Consider the following 21,536-nt stretch of genomic DNA (forward strand, 5'->3'; position numbering starts at 1 on the left):
CTAAGAAGAGCAGACAAGAAGAAACACATATGGTTCCACAGCTCTTTGCTTAAGCTACCGTTAAGGAAATGAAACTTTAAATTAAATTCATTCTTAATAATAAAAGACGTTTTTCCGCCTGTGTTTAATTAAGTTTCTATCCAGCAGCACGGCAAAGGCATAAATTTCCAATCACAGATGCATCATACATGAAATATTACCCTATACTGCATCCAAGCAGTCAGTTGCAATATATTATGTACTTCCACTCCTGTACTAAAGCACCAATCAGAAGCTTCAGATTGGATACTAACTTTATTGTCACACGGCAAAATTTTCTCAGTCACTTTAACTTTTTTCTAACAAGCATCCAAAATACTACGACACACACAGTTTGAAAACCTGGCCTTCCACTTAAACTATTGACTCAGACAAAACAATGGACAAGCTCATGAACAACAGCTCCATAAGATCGTGAGATATAGGTACAGTATAAATAAAAATCACATTTAAACACAAAACATTATTGGACTAAAATGATCTCTTTCTGTCTCTAAGTACTACACTTTTTTAACATCCTCACTTCACAGTTGTTCAGCTATACACCAAGAACGAACACATGTAAATCAAGAGGGTGGCTCTAACCACCTCCTACTGTTGCTTCAATCTCGGTTTTACGTAACGGTCCCTGTTAATAATCCAAAAGTCCAACAGTCTCCTCTTCTTCTCAGCCCTCTTTTCATTCACTCTGGGTCCACGTAGTTCCTGTCATGAATCCAAGAGGCCAGTGACTGAGGCAGAAAAACAAATGCAGTAATAAGGAGGGGTTCACTGGCAGACAAATGAAAAAGAAAATCATTCCTTTCTTTAAGCAAAAAAAAACAAAAAAAAAACACACACAACCACCCTGGAGAAAAATTTAAGCACGCTTTATTACTAGCACCTTCAAAGATAAAACTGCCTTGTAAATGCAGAGGTGCTACAAAGCCTGTCTGAGTCTGAACGCGGTTAGAAGACTTTGTTCTGGACCGTCTGAAAAGTAGCGTGGGCAGAACTAAACCCAAACAAGTAGTCAAATTAATCTTTCCCAATTCGCCGAGCTCAGGGCGAACCCTCTGAGCAATCAGTCGAGTCCAAGGCTTTATCCAAACTGTTTCACAGAAAAAGCCACAGGGGAGATATATTAAAGCTTTACATTCTCTGAGCAATGAACCGCTTGCAACGTGTGAGTGTTTGGTTCCCAGCCAGGATCTCTGTACGTGTTATGCGACTCTGTTTGTAGCTTATGTTGTAACAGAGGGAGTCCAAGGATGACATCTTTTGTATTCGCAACAACAAACAGCGCTGCGCCAACCTTGGTCCAACTGGTTCCTCTTCTCTTTCAGTCAACCTCCTGCTCTGGAAAAATCCTCCTGTCTACAGTTCTGGAGTAAAGGAAGGTGATGCAGAGGCTGTAGCACTACGCACACACACACACACACGCACGCACGCACACACACACACAAGTGAAATTCATGCAAAACAGACATTGGAGGAAAGGCAACAACACCATTACAGGCAACTGCAGTCATAGCTCACCATTTCTGACAGATTTCCAGGGGAAGCCCGAGTAGAAAAACAGGAATACCAGGAATAGAGTGTATAGAAAACACACATGAAGCAGCTGCTTGTGTCTCAATGGACACTCCATAATAGACTTTTGTTTTTAAAAAGATGCAAGCAAGGCAGGTTGGGGTTTGGAAAACCCTTTAAAAGCAAAGCAAACACTTTTATGAGCTAGCCAGAGGGTAGTTTCTACTTTGCAAACAATACTCAGCCACATAAAAGCATTTAGCAAAATCCCATCTGACCTGGCAGGATATTACTCACCAACTGTTTCTGGACACGGTTGGCTCATGTGACCGATTGACTGACTTTCATGTGATACACATTTATATGCATCACATGAGACTGGCGTTCTCATATGATACGGTCTCACACACTTGCCCAGAGGTAAAAATATATCTGGAGATGGGGTAAAATAACACAAAAAGCATTACCTAACTACTATTTCATGCATATGTAACTTCAGTCTTAAACTCTTGTAAGGATTAAAGTGGGGATGCAACAAGAAGCAACTCCTGACCGATACCGATTTCAGGTTTCTTCGAGCTCTAACCGGCTGATATTGATTTATTAAGTCAAGTTCATTTGCATAGCAACACGGCAGTTCAAAGTACTTTATGCAATAAAAACATAGTACAGTGACAAATTATGAAACAAGCAGCAAACATTGCATTTAGTCAAATGTCATCATAAAACTCATAAAATAAATTTGCATTTATCTACTGAGTTCTCGTTTCTTTTTTTTATTAAACTCAAACGATACAAAGTATCTGCAGTTGATTAATGTGTATATAGTCTGATTATCAAATGTTTTCACCAACAGATCACTGATCAGATCAAATTAATAATTGATCAACTGGATTGGAGCTGTTTTATTTTCAAAGAGAAGAAACCAAATTACCCATTGACTTGAAGCCAGACATAATATACACACAAACTCGCACACACACCTAGACAGACCTTCACTGCTCTCGCTGCCCACACAGAATTTAGATTACAGTAGTCGAGATGCTAAAGCGCAGAGTGTTATCATGACAGAAGAGAAACAGAAAAGGGAGGAAAATGTGAGTTTTATCACAACCGATACAGTCATTGCAGTAGTCAGCAATAATCGGCATGCTTTTCTAATACCGTGCAGTCCTACTTTGCATGGTAAAACATTTACTGTGTGCTTGTGGGTCTGCAGATTTACAATATGCAGAAGAAAATGGAGGCAGCAGAGGAAGTGGAAGAATTAGGGAGCAAAGGACATACAGAGGATAGATGAAAGGACAGAGTAACAGACAGAAAGACAGAGATCTAGTTCCTGTTTACAGAGAGCAGGGAACACAGGAAACAGTGCTGCAGGCCACTAGACCACTACGTGTGTAACCGTAAGCGACAAGATACACACCCACACATCCTTACTACCTTCAGTTGTCTGTGTCCTGAGTGATTACACGAGCTAGATAAAGTCAGAGACTCTCCTATCTCCCTCCAGGTCCCTTGGTGACATCTGGAAACATGTGATTTGTATTTGGTCCAAGTTCTGGCCAGCAGCCGTGTTAACAGGATCAGGCTTTCAGAGCATGCACGCCCCCCAGCTGTGTGTTCAGAAGCTCCTGGCAACATTCCCAATGCAGAACTAAATTCTTCGTAGTTTTAAGCAGTGAGAAATCTCCTCTTCTGACTGACTTTTGGCAAAGTGTGAATTGAATACATGTTTTGAATATTGCATTTTTTTCTACATGAAAAGCACAAGATATATCAAGCAGGGATGCAAACAGTCAACGTACAATTAATTGTCGATTTATGGTTTATTAAAATAAGTTTAGCTACACCCAATTAACTATAAAGTCCATGTGTAGACCTTTCAGTGTTGTAGTGTGGCCACAATCCAGAAGAGGGCGCTACTGGTCATCCTGACGTAGAGCCAGATGTAAGAGAAGAAGATGGCGGGGAAACGGTCCAAACGGTGTCCGATGTAGGCTGCAAAGTGCACTTTATTCGCTTCCGTTTTGAAATATAAACACTCGACAAAGTCCGTAAGTTTGACCTCTAATACAGCCGTGCTTCATAGTCGAGCAGCATCTACGTCTACTACTTCTATGCTACAAAGGGCATAACACGGAAAAATTGTAACATGGCGGAGAAAAACGAAATGCCAATGAAGAACGACTGATTTTGAAGGCTTTCGTGAGTTAATGCACTTCATGGCGTCAAGTTTTAACTTTCGGTCCACTTCTTTGACAGAATGGACAGTAAAATCTGCAGTCCTGAACATCTCTATGTTTATGAGGGATTAAGTGTTTCACTTATTTTGTTCTTTTCATTTTTTATTTTTCTATTCAATAAACTGAGTTTCCTATTTTGCCCTATTTTATAAATATCCAAGTTTAATATTGTGAGAAAGTTGCATTAAATTCAGTCTGCATTTAATACAGTTGACACAAAATAATCGTTAAAATATGATGACGAGCTTCCCTTTTAAATTCACAGATTAAGAATAATTAGCCCTTTGTGATATGGAAAGACTGTAAACCTTTGATAAAAGAGGAAACTAAAGTTTGTAAGAAAATGGCCATTTAACAAATCATTATTCTATTGATAGACTCAGTCAACTTTAGATTAACTTCATTAACTGATAACTTACAACTCTAATATTACATAATAGTTAATTAACTCCTAAATAGCACCGTCTTTTTTCTTAAAACAATAAAAAGTTGAAAACTGTTAAAACCAAGAAGAAATCAGGCTAAAATAAATGTACAGAAAAGCCAAACTGAACCTCTGGCACTGACATTTTAACGACTCTGAAAGAAGTATGCTTGTTCACCAACTTAATTTTATATTTGCTGGCCCATTTCCATGTACTTAGAGGAATACTAGAATTACCCTTGCTGTGTGCTGTGCGCCTACCTAATGGGTAAAAAAAAAAAAAAACTTATTTTGAGAACCACTGCATTTTCGTCTTATTTTAATCATTAAATTGTCTGTTCTTGTGGGAGATGAAATCAGAACGTTTTAACAGAGCCATCAAAAGCAGCAGGCATCTTGTACCTCTCCAAAAGTGGGCCATCAGCATTTTTGCAAATCAGATAACATCTGATGCCACATAACTGACATGCACGGTGCACCTCAAGGTTCAGTGTTTGGGTTTGTCACGTGTCTTAAACTTACATCTCACCTACCATAGATAATGCAGTTTAAAAACAATTCAGTACGTAATACAGAGCAGTAATTAGCAAAGTTTTATCAGGATAATTTGTGGAATTCATTACAATAATGATAAAAGTAATAAGTTTTATTAAAAAGTCGTCTTATTAGCAATAATATATTAATTATATGGATGTAACTACATGGCACTGCTGCCAAACCTCTCTACTAAAAGAAGTTAATAGGTTCCTTCAAGACCAGTTACATTTAGTGGTGCAACTTTTTATCTAAGCAGCACACATAATAAACAAATGTATTTACTCATATTGTCAAATGACCCAACTATAAGAATAATTCTAGCAATATTGATAATCTTTGCAAATATAATCAATTTGCGTTCATCCTTGTCAAAATAAAGTATAATTCTTATGATTTGAAAAGAAAGAGCTTCACTATAACCGCTTATTCATATTTCTTCAACTTTTAGAAACTTGAATGGACAGGCTCTTCCTTTTTTCTCCCTTGACTTCCTGTTTTATTATTCCTCTGTGAAACACTTTGTGATATTATCTAAAAATAAACATAAGTATTCCAGTAACCGAATAAAACCAGAAGAACATTAACACTCCTTCCCAACCCATGCTTTCTTGTTATTCACACAAACTTAACAACGTAACATAAAGACATAACCAATATTGTGTCACATCATCTGATTCGGTCCGAGGCATGTGTTTCCAAAGACCGACTTCTAATAGGTTTTTGGTTGCCGCAAAATGAGCAATCAATAAGTGGATGACATCTAAATATACACATCCGGCATGAAGATGAACTTGCACACGTTTCCAAAAGGAGCTGGTGACATCAGAATTTCAGTTAAGCAGCTCCATCATGAGATCAATAGCCCATGTCACTGCGTGCACACACACCCCTCGTCACACTAGATAAACTCCAATAAGCTTCCATTGTGCCTTCTAAATGTTCAGCAATAACTTGAGCTTAAAGACTTCAGGTAAAACCCCTCTGTGAGCTCCTGGCATGACTAATCTGGCCATCCTCCTTTAAATCTAGCCTTATTAAGAAATCTAGTCTGATTAAGAACTCCGAGATTTTCTTTCTGTCCCTCTATCCTATTATGTCTCTGTATTCCCCCGGTTTAATACGACTCGATCCACACGCACTGTTAAACATGCCTGTGGTGCTCAGTTTCTTTTTGCACATGCTGTCAAATTTAAAACGTAGATGAGAACGAAATGAAACTCATGCAGTTTCATTTCGTACCTTCGGGGCGCCTGTAAATACAATGATTCATCAAGTCGTGCAGCTCCCTGCTTCAGCTTGCATTTACATTAACAATATTTTTAACTTGGTTGAAATTGCAAGAATTTGTTCCAACGCTCCACATTCTAAACAAATCGATCTGAGACAAACTGCTGGATTGTTTATACGGAGTGTAAGGCTTGCAGACACTTTCCAATTACAAACCAAATAGCTTTCATGTGACACACTCTGATAGCGTCATTGGACGAAGGAGGAGCAGTGTGAATGGGAGAAGGAGGCACCAATGAGAATGCAAAATCTGTTTGAGGGGGTGTGAGAGCTGAAAGCATACAGAAGGAACCCAAAATAAAAAAACACACTGAAAGCAAGGCAAAGAGTGTGATGAAATCGCCCTGACCCTCTTGAAATTGGTGTGTCTTAACACAACAGATTTGATAAAGACGTCCCGGTGATAATTTGCAGATTGACCTCCACAAACAGAGGATCAAACAAACAAAACAAAATAGCTGAGAAGAACTTCCTCATCATCCTATCATACTCCATTGTTGATGATCGCAGCACAACGGTTGCATCGGTTTGATTAAAATTCCTCGGACAAGTCAAGGATTGGGTTTAGGATGTTGTCTAGTTTTGTGCAGCCCTCATGCTACCTCATGTTATGAATGAGTGAATGGACAGATTCTTGTTGACAAACAGATGAGAGGGTTCTTTTTCAAGACACTACAAAATAGGTCACGTCTGTTAAATGTTACACGTTTAAATAAATCAACAGAAGCGAGGAGAGAGTTTATTTAAGGTTTTATTGCTCTGTGTGCCAATTCATATATATATATATATATATATATATATATATATATATATATATATATATTTTTTTTTTTTTTTTTTTTAACTCAGCCATGCTTGGTATAAAGACGCAAACAGGAGGAATGGGGGGGTGCAGGATCATAAGAGCTAACGACGAAAACACTGACAGTCATGTATATCAGTGGAAATCTCAGGGACAGACGAATGAAATAAAAATGTACAAAGGTCGTGATTGTTATGCATCGTTTGCAGGTTTCTTTATGAGATATTCTGTTGTAGAGTTTGACCATAAAACATTTTTAAAAGGGAAATTTAGTTTTCTTTTTTAAAATGTTTAAAGAACAGATTATTTCTACTGTTTAAAATGTTTTAGTTGTTCTGTTATATTTATGAAACTTGAATCATGGTAAATTTGAAAGAATGAAAGACATCTTTGGAATTTTTTTTCCAATTGCTTTGTTTGCTCCATACTTACTAAATATGTTAATAAATGGAGTTAGGACGGTCAAAGGGGGAATTATGAAAAAAAAACAAAAAAAAAAAACATTTCGACTGAGGAAATAAAAAAGAAGAAAACCATGGATTCTTCCATGGTTCACAACTTTGTGTTGATCTATCAGAGACAGTCTAAGAGGCACTGAAAATATTCACCAGTACTTAAAGTTAACAAATCCTATGAGCTTTTGTGGTTGTTAAACCAGAACAGACCGAGACAGACAGCTAGAAAAAATAAGCAGCCACAGACTCCAGTAGGCTAATAGGAGAAGAATGTGAAATTGAAAACAAAAAGGAACCTGCTGTTAACACGAACAATTAAACTAAACCTAAAAATGTTCTTGTTTCAGAATTAAGAAAGATTTATCTGGCTGAGAAAATACGGGGTCGATATCCTGCTGCTCTGTCTCTTCCTGGCCTGGTCACTCTGACCCAAATCCCCCCCTCTGGCAGATTACACATACAACACAAACACACACACACACGCGCACACACGCACACACATACGCACAATCTTGAGAGATAAGTGATCACATAGCAACTGACATTTGTGGCTTGGTGGAAATGCAATTCCTCATGGGTTAGCATGCATACCCGCACTTAGAAAGCAAAACAATGGATGTGCTGTTCTGCAGTCCATCAGTCAGGACTAACTGTTGATATGGCTATCCATGTGACCGAGCCAGAACAACTCTACTCAAAGAGTCCTCAGAGACACAAACACACAGACACTTAAAGTACCAGGATGGCAGCCGATAAGAACTTGAGATGGATGGCTGTGTGCATCCCTGCTGCAACTTTATCAGGGTCACCAAAAGACAGATGACTCACTCTGACAGAGTGCAGAGCTGCACAGCAGGTTCTGTCCTTTTAGCCCAAAACATAATACGTAGCTCGTCTTCAAGTGATATTGGAAAGTCACAAGTACTTTCTATTTCTGTTCGGGATGGAAATTTTGCCTTAAGGAATCCTTGACTGATCCCTCTTCTGTTTTTCCCTCCTGAACTACAAATAGTTTACAATGAAATAAATTTTTTAGGTGATTAGCAAGCAAATAAAAGTCATCCTGGAAAAGTCAACACAAGCTAAGCTGCCTGTGGCAATGCTTTATGCTGCATTACAACTACTCATTGCTTGTTTAACATTTTAAACAGAGACGAACAATTGAGTTAGACATTTTTTTCATTGCATTACAAAAACAAACTCAGTTTTCTGTCCATAAACACATGAATATTTTTTTTTATTTTTGTTTTACAAAAACAAAATTAAACAGTGACGTGTTAATGGATAAATGGGGGTGATATACTCTTATTTCTACTGAAGAACCTGTGCTTTTCTCTTTAATGAAATAGAGTCCTTTAAAAAAGGCAAATACTACTTGCAGCAAAGGAAAAGAAAACTACTAAGGCAAATTGGCTTAGCACAGATGTACCTGCACGAAAACATTTAAAAAGTAGGGATGCACTGATATAAAAAATTAGGGAGATATCAATAACCAATATTATTTTTGCCCATATGATCTATGACTGATATTTACAGACAGTATTATATACAGTATATGTATTTTCCTACTCACTGAGACTGAGTAGCACTGAGCACTGCTGACACTGCTTCTTTGCTTCAGTTAAACTTCCCGCAATCCTTTGCTAACAATCTAACCAATCATGACCAAACAAATACCACATAACCAACCCCCACCCATCCTGAAACACAAATGGCAACCAGATGAAAAAAAACAACAAAAAAAAACATCAGTTATTAATATCAACCCAGTTTCGACAGCCTCTCTATTTGTTTCCTGTGTAACTTGTGCAGCAAGGCGACAATCGCTTCCTCTCCTCCAGCCCAACGACCCGCAAAGTTTGTCCATGTAAAAATGTTTAAATTTCACACTTAGACATAGTGCAAGTCTATGTGAACGTCTAAGTGTGCGCACACACTTAGACGTGCACACACAGCCTTGCAATGCAACACAAGACAGTTGAAAAATTTTTGAACTGTGGTCGCTGTCGTCACCATCGCGTCCCGTGTGCCAAACATCGGCCAATGCCAATGATGAAGCCGACATGTTGTGCACCCCTAGTGAATTAGTAAGCAAAATAAAAACTAAATTAGGAACAATGGTGAACCACAAACATTTGAAGAAATAAAGGTGTTGATTAATCATGCAGGCTTTGTTCTGGTGTTTTTTCTTGCGTTTTTTAGAGGAATGTTTACGAAAGAACTAAAATCCATGAATTGACGATGTCACGTGTGTTATGTGAATAGGTGATGAACAGTTGCAAAACTAAAAAAATGATTTGTTTACTTGCTGATTTTTGTCTTGATAAAAGAAATCCCCTGGACTAGTCTTAAAAGTTGACTTCCAAACAGTAAAGATGCATCAGATCCAAGTATCCCCACTGATTTAAATAATCATTTAAATGTATGGTGTAAAGCATTGTCTCTCACATATAAAATAGTCTGTATTAAATAATAGCTTCCTTTGATAAAAAAAAAAAAACATCACTGCTTTGTGAATCTAAAAAGAAATGTAGTAATCCAATTATAGTTGACTGTTCCCTTTCCAGTTATGCAAGTAAAAAACACAATACATTATAAATCAGACAGTATTTTGAAGTTATTTTCTCTGATCAACAGATTTTCTCCTGTGGTTTAGTTGTGTAGCAAACATATCAGACACAGTGTGAGCTGACATGCTCTTTTTATTGCCTTTGTTCTATTTTATGTGATTGTTTTTAATTTTGTTTGGCATCTTTTTTTTTGTTGTTGTTGTTGTTAGTTTGTTTTGTTTTTAACTAGACGAAACTGAAGTTTCCCTAACTGAGGCTGGGAAACTTCAGTTTTAAAATGTGCATCATAGATAAATTATATTTTGATATCCATTTATTCCTATTTAGGAATGTATTAAGATTCCATTTTGGCATGTTACCAAGACGTTTCATTTTTAGTAAAGAAAGTGTTTTTGTAAACAATAGGGTGACATAAACAAAAGAACAACATTGCTAAGAAAATATGAAAAGCCATCAAGAATTTCAGCTCTTTTAAAGAAAGATATAATCCTCCAGGTCAGGGTGATATTTCCATGTTTGCCATGCAATCATCTCTTTATGACTCAGCAGAATTTGGATATTTGCTTCTAACGTTGCCTGGAAGGAAAGGAAATCCAGGCGCAAGAGTCAGCATAGAAAATAACATGTTCCTGTTGGCAGACGTTAAGTGCTGCATTATAAAGACACATTAGTGGTGCAGGATCACAAAGACGAGAGCCGGGAACTAAACGGAACACGATCTTCAAGGTTACTCAAGGTGTTTTGAATAAAATGCGACAAATCATATTTTTTTCTACTTTATTGAAGTGTTCAAGGTGACTCTTCAAGCTTTATGTGATTCATACAAAGGACCTCAGGATCCAGCAAATCACAGCTCACAGCAACGGTAAACTGAGAATCGGGACTGGTTAAATCAATGGAAAAAACAGGCATGAGAACATTTATTTTCAATGGTATTTGAAAGCATCTTCCACTGTCAATACCTCTGGAACAGAAAGTTTCTGTCCATGTTCTCTGATGTCCAAGTATTTCTCACAAAATAATTGTGTATGTAGGACAAACTCAGAGCACAACTTCAAAATATCATCAAACCATTAATGCTGGCAAAACTGCAATCAAAAATTATTTCTAAATTTGAATAACTTTCAAACATTATTCTACAACCTGCTTTCTATTAATGATTTTGGTGAACATCAGCTTTTTACTCTTTTGTTGTGAGCAGTACGTTTTTTTAGTATGAATGTAGAGCTACTGTTCGTCACATTGGCTGAGGTCACTTGATTGCCGTCTTTGAAAATGACATTTTTGGGAGAAAAAACACCTTAAGTACAGATAACATTTGTTCAAATTTTAACACACCTAATTATTCGTCCACGTTTGTAATAAGTAAAGAAAAGAAAGGAGAAAAAAAAACGTAAAGATATATGTAGCATATGTAAACAGACACAATACTGATGAATTGTGTTTATTATTTATAGTTTTTTGATTAAAAAGATGAATAGGTGCAGCTCTACTTCATTGTATTTAATTAAAATTATGACGGGATAAGTCTGTACAGATTTATGTTAATGATCTGAATCATTTCATATGTTTCAATTCTTTTGGTATTGAGTGGGTTAATTCAGATCTATGTAGAGAAATTGATATGACTTTTAATCGTCTTGCATTCTTATTGCCTTCAGATGACTTGTTGTGAAATGGTGCTATATGAATTAACTGAACAGAAACGGGTCAAGAGTGGAACGGACACTCAAAGCACTATGACCAGACAAAGCCCGGTCCACCATACTGTAGGAACAGAATGCTGATACACTGTTGATGTTTCAATGCCACAGGTTTTTAAATCCTTCTAACATGTCACCGCAAATTCAACAGAGGAGACTGCGTTTATCTTTTAAACAACACAAAAATGATACAACATTACCCAGCAAAGAGCGTCATATACTTTGGGGCAGCAGATTGCTTACATTGAGGAAGCTAAGAGATATTCCTGCTGAGCCTTAATCTAATATTAAACTATAAGTGTATCTTTTACCTTCAAATGAGCTTGTGATGCTTTTGCTACTTAACAACACTGGGACACAGGCATCCAAGCAGAGAGCAGAAATAGCCCATTAAATCCTCCTCAGAGAAGAACCAATGCAGAAAACAAGAGACTGCAGCTAGGAAAAAAAAAAAAAAACCCTCTGCTGAATACTGCGCTAAATCCTATTTCCTTATCGTTAAGCCTGCAGAAACTCTGTGTCCATCCAGCTGAGACACACCGAGTGTGACAGCCTCTGAATCATCTGTAAAGGCTCTATAGGTAGTTTAAATATTCTCTGCCGCAGCTTAGGTTTACTGCTCGTTTTTTTTTCCTCCTTCGCAGCTACAACATTTTCCAACAAGGCTATTTAAGAGGAGTCAAAGTGCAACGAATAAGGCAGGAACAAGTGAGGTCACCACATGACATAACCCAAAGACCGTTGTCCTCCCACTCAGTTTAAAAAGCATGATCTCTTCAATATAAATTAACTTTCACATGCAGTTTCCAGGGAACATATGTGCTGAGCGCACGCGTGTACTACCAGGATTTACGTGTTTGTGTTGGCCTTCAGCTGGTCCCAGTATGAGAGACGGCAGCACAGCACTGACAGGACTCCCTGGTGGCGCTGGCTGACCCACTTCGATGCAATGCTATCCCTAATGTGACCTGCTGCAGAGCAAGAGGACACACACACAGAAACACACGCATACACACACACGCACACACACAAAAAAAACAAACCAAGGAATCGTCTGCTTACAACTCCTAAAGGACGGCCAGCCAAAAAAGTGCTAAACACTCCCTACGGTTTACTCTTTTCTCATCCTTCTCCTCTGAAGATCATCAACTGAAGTGCTATATGATCCAGCTAAACTACCTATCTACATCCTGAGCGACCTCCTTTAAGATCTACAATTAATCCAGCCCGTCTGTTTTAAGTAGGGGAGCTGATATAACAAGATAAGCATCTTAGAACAACAAACAAGCCGTCAGAGCATGTTTCTTTAATTGAAGCGAAACGAGACAAATCTATATTAAGCACTGAAATATCACAGTGGCCTGGGTTTAACCAATTAGGATGCGAAGTAACTGATGACCGCCTCTGCCGTTTCAGAGCCGACGCAGTGCATCAGGAAGGTGGGAGCTTCATATAACAGAGCAACACAGCAATACCTGCAGAAATAACTTCATATTTCATGTGTTAATTGCAATGTTTGTGTTAGTTGTGGAAATCCTCTTAGACTGCAGTGAAGTTCCCTGAAGTATTTGTTTTGCAAAACGTACAACACCACATATGAAACGTATTCATGGTTACAGTACAAGCTGCTACCTCTCTCAGCCTGCTGTAGATACGCCAACTCCCACTAATGTGTTCTGGAAGGTGAAAAAAAACTCATAAGAAAGATTTCTTATGAGTCTGTATATGGAGAAAATAAAGGGTATTTTCAGATTGTAAAAATTAACTAGTATGTGTTGGGGGAAGACAAATGTGTGCCCACTCATTATGTGTGCATTATCGCTGTGTTGAGAACTACTTGTCCAGATACTCCCCCAAAAACATTTGCTTTTTACTTATGTGCCCTTTATGTGAACTAGCATAGTGCAGCAATTTGAGAGGATTACTGCCAAGTTCAGCCTCATCATTAGTATCACATCATTCTGGCTGCTCAGAACTTTGTGGCTGATTTCTGACCTCTGGTTTTTCTAATGCTTTCTCTTCAAGAACTCCAACTTTTCCAAATCCAGCCTGTTCCCTGATAGACCGAGGTTGAAGGATAAGACAAATCGCCTTTACTGTAGTCTGTTCGGCTTCCTGCTATCTGCTGAACGTCTCTCTCTTCTGCAGCCCTAATGAACTTCTGAACGGTCTCGGAGTATTGTAGAAAATACAGCGTCATTTTAAATAGCTCCTTACATCTCTTTGAGACTTACGTGGTCGTACTGAAAATGGATCGTATCAACTTTGCCTCATTCAGGGTCAAGCAACCCCAGCACAAAGTCTGAGTTAATAGTCAGGGTAGAACAAGCTTCAACCAGTCACAAGTCAATTTCTCTGTGTATTTCTAGTTCTATGGAAATATTTTCCAGCAGATTCCCCTGAATGCACCAACCAATGATGTCCTGGGAATCGGCTTGAGGTTCTGATCCAGCGATTATTGACTAACAAGAATCACTTTATCTGACTTCACACAACTCCAGCTCTCTTATCAACCTTTTGTCTATTAATTTTTTGACAATCTTGTGATTGTCTTTGCAAACCAGTATTGCCAACATGTATACAGCTTGGAGCAATTTTATTTATTTCTCTTACTCCCGAGTATTTTCTGTTCAACAGCTGGGAACTTGACAGAGTATCTCATTTTACATGATAATGGAAGAAAGAAAAATAAAGTTGCTTTGAACACACTTAGGTTGGTTATTCACCTGAACACAGCATCATAGAAACAAGAGCTGCTAAAGAGACGACAGTTGATCGTTTGAAGCATTTCTTAAATAACACTAAAGTCTAACACCACCATTTTCTACTTGCACCTCAAAAAATTAATAAAATCAAAGTCCTCTCCTGACCTAACAAATGCCTCAGCATACAATACTTAAACATGTTGGTTTACAGCTCATAGCGAGAAAACCGCATCACTGCATCTTGTCTCTCACACTAATAGAGAAACTAAGTGGTCTGACACCATTAATTTAGAAAGCCCTAAATATTCAAAGTTTCAGACAAGCAAATATGTGATTTGCCTTTCTGTGTAATCCTAATATATTTTACAACAAAATATAGAGAAACTTAAAGTTTCAAGTTACATAATGAAACTTACCACATCCTATTATGATCTTTGATCATTTTACCCAGAGCATGAGAGTGTTGCACTTTTGCTTGTTGCTTCTTTTTTTTTTTAAGTAGTCTGACAAGAAGCAGGTAGCGAGAAGAGGGAAAGACACTCGGTAAAGGAACTGAAGACAGGATTCAAACCTGGGACGTCCGTGTCGAGGTCTATAGTCTCCGTATACGGTGGGCCACTCCAACCATTGCTCCAGGCGACGCCCCAATCTTCTGCATATTGTGGAACCAAATGTCATAGTGAAGCATTCTGGTTTAACTCTCATCAGCTGACTCTTAGCAGCAGCAGGAAGTGATCAGTTTCACCTCCATTACGCAAGAATTATGTTTCACTGTTTTATTGGTTCTGCAACAGCCAACAAAGAACTATTATTGTGCTGAAATGTTTCAGTAGCCATTGTTTTAAATAGGTAATTAGACTAACAAGAACATCAATCAGTGATAAAGATTAATTTAACATCTAAACAGTGTCTGGTAGTTTATAATCTCAGTCATGCTGTGCAGGGCAGATACCAAACGTCCAGTCAGTTGAATAAACTTTTTTTTAAAGAGTTGTTCAGAGGAGCAATTGTGCTTCATGCTGGCAGCACTGCAGCTTTCAAAAGTGAATTGAGGGTAACCACACTGCTTTATCCATTAGGAAAGACTCAACCACCTTGCATTAGTGGGTTTAGTAGTATTGCCAATACTAAGACTGCCGTGAAAAGCAAACGTTAACCAGCTTAATCAGCAGGGAGATCCAATGTGCTGAGAGCGGCGGTTTCTATTTTTTTTTTTTTTAAGAAAAAGCCAAAATAAAGCAAACTAAATTAGAAGTTTTTTATGTTGAAAGAGAAATGCCCAAAGCATTAGCCTCGCTATAACAACAGAAACATGGCACAGCATAAACGTTGGGTGCTTTCACCCAACGTTTGCAGATGTCAGCAGAATAGACTTTTTTTTTCCTCAGATGATTAATCTATCACAGCAGTACAAGTACAGTTTTTAATAAGGAAATCACTGAATGTAAATCACATAACTAATTAACATACAATTAGATCTAAGGACCCCCAAAACCACTACTTTGCGTACACTGACCAGCCATTTTATTAACTACACTTGTTTAATTAATGGAAATCGCAAATCACATAACAGCTCAACTCATTTAGACGTCTCAATGTGGTAAAGCGTTTTAACTTCAAACCGAGTATTAGAACTAAGAAGAAAGGGAATTTAAATAACTTTAAATGTGGCATGGTAGGTGCTAGACAAACTGATCTGAGTATTTCAGGCAGTCACAGTCAGAATGGTCCAAACGAGAGATGTCCGATTATCAGAAGTTGTGTGGACAAAAACAACTTCTTGACATCTGATGAGAATATCTTGACTGTCTGACAAGATGTAAAGACAACAGCAGATCAAATAACCTGTCATTACAACCAAGTTGCTGTATATGGAATACCTTCACTAGGTATGAAACACATTGACCCTTTAAGCAGATGGGCTACAGCAGTTGAAAGACTACACTGGGTGTGAGAAAGAGGAAACTAAGGTTATAATTGAAACAGACTCACCAAAATTTGGCTTTACAGATTCAATAAGTACTTCATGGTCCAATGCGTTTATTTTAATCAGGAACATTCAAAGGGCAGGACTCTCTTTGTGGCCCTTAGTACCAATTGAGCATTGTTTATTCGCCACAGTCCGCTTGCGTATTACTCCTGCCCACGACCATTACTTTATGACTACAGTGTATCCGTTTGATGGCGACATCTAGCAGGATGACGTTCCATGTCACAAAGCGAAATTCTCTCAAACTGACTTCCTGAATGTGACAATGATTTCACTGTGCTCCAGCTGCCTCCGCAGTCACCAGGTCTCAAGCCGGTAGAGCAGCTATGGAGATTCACGTCATGGATATGGATCAGGCATATCTGCTGTCATTTCAATACAGACCAAAATCTCTCAGAAATTATTGTGACAAATTGCTGAACATATGTTCCAGTACTAACTGGGTGGACAGTCAATAGTAACAAAGTGTACCAAATAAAGTGTCCATACTCACATGGAATTCAGGTTAATTAGCTTTGATGTGGTCATGCTAATTGAACAGTTTTTATTCTTTGGCTGAACAGTTCTTTGGCTTTTATGTTCAGAAATCCATCACAACAAACAAGCTAGAGAACAGAGAGTACTTCTTCACATTTTGCTACTTTATGAATGGTTGAATGAGCATTTTAAAAGGGAAACGAGTGTTGTTAAAAAGTACCACCTTGAAAGTTGTGTTCAGCAGATCCAAAACATACTGAAAAGGTCGTCAACGCAGCTGTAGCAGGTTGCATTCCCAGGCCAGGCCATTGAGCAAATGTCTTCCTCTTCTCTTTGCCCCACTTCCTGCCTGTCAACTGCCAAAAAGGGGATGAACGCTACAGTTTTGTAGGATAAAATTGTACCACCCAAAGATAACAAAATATAGCTTTTTTTTGTAAGTTTCTGGGACAGAATGAGAAGGGAAAGCTTTACATCAAGTCTCGGTATCTATCCCAGCAATGTTTATCCGATTATAGCTGCTGTGAGCGATGGCAATGTAACAAAGATGGGTGACCTAAGTTTTGGTATGAGGTCCTGATGCATGTGTCTGTTTGCATGTGAGTTTAATCTGGCCGTAGTCTGGATGGAGGAACAATGGCATTCCTGTGCTCGGAGGTCCAGGTGGCTGTGGAAACCGAATCCTTAACCAAGCCTCCTGGCACACAGAGTCCCGAGAGCGCCGAATGCTGTTGCCTCCCTCCAAAGACATGAGCCAGAATAGAGCTATTGTTTCAAAGCCACCTCAGAGCAATAGGAGGACCAAAGACATGCCCAATGTTAAACTGAGTAGATATTAAAGATTGTCATCTTTTACATGACCAACCGAAACTAGGTAAAAGTATGAGAACTTTCACATCTTAATGTCATACTTCACATTGTTAAATGAAATCGCTTATTGAGAAAAAAAAAAAATCATTCTGAACCCACAAATATCGTTATTGCACAATCAATGCAAATATGAACACACACCTAAACGTGCTAAGTGAGCTACAAACCACATGTGATAAACAGCCAGACTTTCACATCCTGTACATTTGACACCTTCATTTACCCAACCCTCCTGAAGAGAGAAAAAAAAAAACCCAGACATTATTCAGACAGCTTAAATCAGTCATTGAACATCTGGACATACAAGCACTGCACATGTGCTGCGTCCTGGCTGCAGGGTTAACAAAAAGGGCAGGAAGCACATCTACCCACTTCGACGGCCTTGAAATGAGGAACATGATTCATTTCCTTTCAATGCCTGACAGTCATGTTTTACTGAGCTCAGTTGTGGAGCCCCGAGGTGATATTTTGACACAGTCAGGACAAAAGCATTCATTTGGTCGAGTTAAGTTTGTTTCTGTGCTGTTCAGCTTTGCCCCTCGCAAATTTCGGTTGAGATAAAATGTGTAAAAAACATTTCCTTTCGGGCTCCACAATATGTTGCAACACCACAATATGCAAACAATATGTAAACAATATGCATTTTGCAATGAATTGCTTCGACTGCAAAAAAAATGTTAACTAATTATTCAGACTATGACTGTAATATATTTAGTAACACTATGTGTTAGTATAGTGTTAAGAAACTAAGTTGTTTCAAAGCTAAAGCAGTAGATGTTGGGAAAAAGAAACTAGTTGCTGGTTTGGAAATAATTGATTAAACAAGCAAACATCGCCTTGTTCAAAGATCCTCAGCAGAACAGAGGAATTCACCCAAGATTTTTGTAGCTGTATGTGGTGAGTCAAGCAGCTCTTAAAGGATGAGGTTACGTTTGTTTTAGGTGAAGGTTGCTAAGAGAGTTATAGCAGCTTCTAAAAACGAATATACCCTAGTATTATACTAAAAGACAAAACACCATTTCTAAAATTGGCCCACAAATATTTGTGTGTCAAAAAAAGAAGAAAATTACTATGGCTTGTGAGTGAGTAAGGTTGACCGCAGTGTAATTGTAGAACGTATAAATAATGCTGATTTCTTGTGAGCTTTAATTCCATATCTGAAACGTTTTTATCTCATAAAAACGATTGTTTCCCAACTTAGACACGCATCCCACTTTTGTTATTAAAAACCTTTATAAATAACTATCGGACAGATTTTTAAGAGTTTTGCAAAAAATTTTAATAATCCCAAAACATTTGAGTTATTTTTCAAACGGTTTTACTTGGCTCATAAAAGGCAGAAAGAGACAATTTTCACACTTGGTAACCATGTATCATCACTGCCTCTGGGTATCTAAATATTACAACGGTTCTTTTGATTTCTCAGTCTTGTTGCACTAACTTAATTTATTTATTCTGTTTATTCTTGAGGGATGAAAGGTAATCACACTGATTAAGTTTATATTTACACTAGAAAAGCACTAATCAATCATAATCATAGCCTCTGATCAGCAGGGGACACACTGACTTTTCTTTTTTATCATATTTATTGAATCAAAAGTAAAAATTCCCATAATTATTTGTCCACAAATACATGAAATAACAATAGATACTATTATGGACTTTGTTGACTTTAATAAACGTAACAATAACAGGTTAAAGAATGCTTTTAATGAATGGGGGTGACCTTGTAATTCTTTCACTTTCTGTTGGATTCAAAACAACCATTTCTGTCAAAAAAAACAAACAAAAAAAACAAGCAGAATATTATTTCTCTTTCGTGTATTAAATTGATCAAACTCAGAATTAATAGCCTGTTCACTTTACGTTAAATTGCATTTAATTAAATTGCAATGCTCATCATGCTTTATTGTCACAAAAACAGTGGCTTAGAATTACAAAAAAAGAAACACTTGGAAGAGTAGAATGTCATTTTAGTGTGTTTGTAGGCTGCAAACAAATTAAGTTTAAGAAATCTGCTCATCAATCGTTGTCCCAGACCTCAAATCAGACCTAGATCTTTACACTTTAAGTGTGAGAACCTCTGCCGCAGAGGATAAAAATATATATATGCTCAACTTTTCCTCTCTTCTTAAGAGACATGTGAGAGCAAAGTTAATTTGTTTCCTGTCAATCATACGTCTTCATCCTCTGCTCTGCATCCGTGACTCTCCTTGGATTGATGGCGAATCCACTTTCTTATCTCTTGAGATAATTACAGCATTGTTAATGCATGCTCACTAGAGCACAACCCTTCATTACACACATTCCCTGACATGTCAAGCTCTCACCGCCCAAATCAACTCCAATAAAAGGTTCTCCAAGTGATTCATACCCTCACAATGTGATAAAGCTAAACATTCTGATCACTTTCCCTCCCCTTTTTGGGTCAAAGCTGAGCTGACCGCTAACAGAGCCCTAAACAAAAGGTCAAACTCTAGTTTAGGGTTCATCCTCCCAACTTGTAATGCAACACTCCAGCTCTAATGTTTCAGGGGGAGGGAAAATAGGAAACGACCACCAGGAAGAGTGCACACACACACACACATTCTGCATTGTAAAAGCATGACGATCAACTTTGTGCATGTACTCCTTCCTTTTTGCTCCTATTCATACACATGCAGACGGGGTAGGGCAGCAGTTACCTGTCACAGTCATCTCATCTGAATCAACCCTTACTAAAAGTTACTGCAGCGAAATGCGGCAAATGTGCGATTATTTTTTTAACCTGACAGTGGCCCATTCACCGCAAATCAGCACTCAAGGTTGAACACGAAACGCCAGATCTCAATGAGAAGTCTTGGGAACGATGGTTTTCTGCAAAAGCGTACAGTCCGTGAAAAGTATTTAAAGGTGTGTTCGCAGGAAAAGCAAGTGTGGAGACATAATGCGAGTTGTGAGGTGATAATCAGCGTGTTAAACGGTGAGTCGCATCACATCCCAGTTGCTCGGCTGCTTCTGTCAACAAGATCGCTTCAGCTCAGCCAGCCGAAGCTCCACTCCGCTGCTGCTGCTCCTAGAATACCGTTAGAACCTCGCTGGCCAGCGGCGAAAACCAGCGGTGTAACATGAGGCTCCAAAAAAAACAACAACCATAAAGAACGTGTTTCCACGCGTTTTGTTCGCTTACCTGTCGTGACGGGTCACGTCAATCTGCCGCCGTGGCGCAAAAGACCGCAGGCTAGCTCCGAGGCAGAAAACTGACGTTGATACGGTACAAAGTATCGCCGCTAAGTTAGCGGGCTAGCTAGCTTAGCGAGCTAACGATGTGGGGAGAGTGGCTCCCTGAGAACGGTCGAGACGAACCAGGCACCTAAAAATTCAGCCAGTCTGCGCGTCTCTTTTTCCTGATCTAAAAGGACGCCTTCCAGACGCAAAAATTGCTACAACATAATTAAATCCATTTGAGAAGGCTGGGAATGTGAGTGTCAGTTCAGTCTTCAGTGCCTCTGCTGCGCCGTGAGCGCTGCTGTCTCTCTCCCGTGTGGACGTGCTGCCTCTGCCGCTGTCTGTCTGACTGGGAGATAGAAGCCCGGCTGGCTGCTGATGTGCAGAGCAAACACTGGCAGCATCTCTGCTCATCCCTCCCTTGATTTCCTCAACCCGGAAGAAATACTACAACTGATCCCATCCTCATAATACATAGATGCGTGTGAGATGACAAAGATGCGCTTAATGCCTGGTTTGATTAATTAAATTATGCCTGACTGACAAATAAGGAAAAAAAATCTACCCTCTTCAGATTGAATAATGGGGCTGAAGATTAGCTGCATGAGCAACAATGTGTCAGACAAAACAAACCAGCAGTCACATCAAGCTGTTTCTAAACATGGCATTATAATGGGATATCCACATAAAGACTCTTATTATTATCAAGTGA

General features: G+C 38.5%; 1 protein-coding gene across 2 annotated transcripts in view; it reads right to left on the reverse strand.

Annotated features, from left to right (window-relative positions):
* The window catches only part of galnt1 (UDP-N-acetyl-alpha-D-galactosamine:polypeptide N-acetylgalactosaminyltransferase 1), a 55,861-nt gene extending 34,620 nt beyond the window's left edge, over positions 1-21,241 (reverse strand). The window contains exon 1 of one of the 2 annotated variants that reach the window (XM_014996057.2): positions 20,787-21,241. The gene's annotated coding sequence lies outside the window, so the exon portion shown is untranslated. Of the gene's footprint in view, positions 1-14,851; positions 20,737-20,786 lie in introns of those variants that run through there. The other variant, XM_088013872.1, reaches the window with a different exon arrangement.
* Between the last annotated feature and the right edge of the window lie 295 nt (positions 21,242-21,536).

The sequence above is a fragment of the Poecilia mexicana genome, unplaced genomic scaffold (genome assembly GCF_051168715.1).
Source record: "Poecilia mexicana isolate PSO_F unplaced genomic scaffold, ASM5116871v1 scaffold_16, whole genome shotgun sequence".
Lineage (NCBI taxonomy): Eukaryota > Metazoa > Chordata > Actinopteri > Cyprinodontiformes > Poeciliidae > Poecilia > Poecilia mexicana.